Below are 2288 nucleotides of genomic sequence, written 5' to 3'. Positions count from 1 at the left end.
CTGGTATCTTATAAAGTCATTTAAAATGCATCCATTGAAACAGTGAGTAAAATTTTATCATGCAGGTCAACAAAATTTGACATGGGTTTCATGCATCCAGATTTATTTTAGCATGTTAGATATCATTTTAACTTGGCTAATAGAGTTTTAACTTTACCCTAATTTTAACTTTACCCGAATAGAGTTTTAAAGTTAAAAAAACATCAACTTGAACACTAATCTACTTTTACGAGTAACTGTGATCCAAATAACTAACTGGCATGCATACTGAGGCCACTTAGTTTATCAACAATAGAAACAACACTAGAACTCAAGTCTACTGAATGGAAATCCAGTTCAATTATTTATTCCACCACATCATATTGACCTTCCCTCCAAAAGAAAGTTTACAGATCAATACATGGCTGTTTGCATCTTTCCAGTCCTAATGTTCCTAAAATAAACTTTTATCTGTAAGTTTTGCTTCAACAATTATTCTTATTTGGGGATGGGAAGGGCAGAGGATATTTTCATTCTGTCTTCCTTTCTTGGGTTCTGCCTTTCTTTCATTGCTGGCCCCTCACTGAAGTTGCCCTTCTGAAATGGTGAACAAACTTCCAGGTTCTTGCCTTACATCACCAAAGAAGGGGGGAAAAAAGCAGTTCCTTATACCTGTGAAGCAGGTTTCCTTCCTGGCTGGCACAAGCCATCAATTCTTAGGAAAACAGCTGCATCAAGAAGTCAGCTATGCAGGTCCTTAAGGATTTGGGCATGGTAGAAGGTGGCAGAATGAGACTGAGTTTTCATGTTTCAACCTTTATAGAGTCTGTATAACTTTACTCTCAGAGAAAAGTGTTCACCTACAATATCTCCCATTAGTCAACGCCAAAGCCCATCAAAATACCAAAAACCAAACACCTCCAGGTCTCTACACGAAGACCCAGGACCTGGCCAATGTCCCCAACACCTCTGACATTCTTGAGATCGAGTTCACAAAAGGGGACCCGTGAAGATGACCAACGTCAAGGATGGCACCACCCACCAGACCTCCTTGGAGCTCCTCATGGTACCTGAGTCAAGTCGCAGGCAAGCACGGTGTGGGCCGCACTGACATCGTAGAGAACCGCTTCATCAGAATGAAATCTTGAGGTATCTGCAAGACCCCACAGGCACCATCCTTTACCACACCTATTTAGATATGGAGGCCTTCACCATGGACCGGGAAGTGTGCCAAATCAAACAAGGCCTGGGCTTGAAATTTGCTGAGCTGATGTATACTGGTTTCTGGCACAGCCCTGAGTGTGAATTTGTCCGCCACAGCATCGCCAAGTCCCAGGAGTGAGTGGAAGGGAAAGTGCAGGTGTCTGTCCTCAAGGACCAGGTGTACATCCTTGGCCAGGAGTTCCCACTGTCTCTCTACAATGAGGAACTGGTGAGCACGAACGCGCAGGGTGATTATGAGCCAATTGATGCCACCGGGTTCATCAACATCAATTCCCTCAGGCTGAAGGAATATCATCATATCCAGAGAAAGGTCACTGCCAAATAGACCCCTGTACAATGAAGAGCTGGGGCCTCCTCAATTTGCAGATCCCCCAAGTAAAGGCACTAATTGTTGTGATAATTTGTAGCTATGACTTGCTCTCCCCAGCTGGCAGTGTAGTGGGGCTGCCAGGTCCCAGCTTTGTTCCCTGGTTCCCCTGAAGCCGGCAAATGTCATCATCGAAGGTAAGGATGAAGGGCAGCTATGGTGGGGAGCTGTAAAATGACAAGTAAAAGATGTGTGTGTATATATATATAATCTATATGATGTCTCAAAATACATATTTTATATATATGTGTGTGTATATATATATATATAATTCTACCTCTATAATCTCTTTACTTCAGTATTTCCAAAGTGTCTTTATCTTAGTTGGTAAGTACATAAAGCATAAAATCTTTCATCACTGTTAAGCACTCCTTGACACCGTCAGTCTCTTTGATTACCAAACCAGCTTCCTCACCTAGGCCTTTCCCCAACCCTTTGACTAATCTTTAGCCTTCCTTTGCAGTCTTCTCCTCCTCTGTCAATCCCTTAAATATGGTACCCTGCTCTTTTCTCAATATCCAAGATCCTCTGGCCAGTGCATCTATTAAGTTGGCACCTAATTAATCCCTCACGATATTACACTTTAGTCCAGATCTCTCTCATACCCTAGCAAATAAATATCTAGAGTTGTGCTGCCTAATACAAAAGCCACTAGACACATATGGCTATTCCATAAATTTAAGTTAATTAATATTTAATATAACTTAAAACTTAATTT

At 41.7% G+C, this 2288-nt stretch overlaps 1 pseudogene; it reads left to right on the top strand.

Moving 5' to 3' along the window:
• The first annotated feature begins 581 nt into the window (after positions 1 to 581).
• Positions 582 to 1528, top strand: LOC104666373 (annotated as a pseudogene).
• Positions 1529 to 2288: the final 760 nt, after the last annotated feature.

Source organism: Rhinopithecus roxellana, chromosome 2, assembly GCF_007565055.1.
Source record: "Rhinopithecus roxellana isolate Shanxi Qingling chromosome 2, ASM756505v1, whole genome shotgun sequence".
Taxonomy (NCBI): domain Eukaryota; kingdom Metazoa; phylum Chordata; class Mammalia; order Primates; family Cercopithecidae; genus Rhinopithecus; species Rhinopithecus roxellana.
Note: the sequence above shows the minus strand (reverse complement) of the source record. Positions and strands in the feature narration are given on the sequence as shown.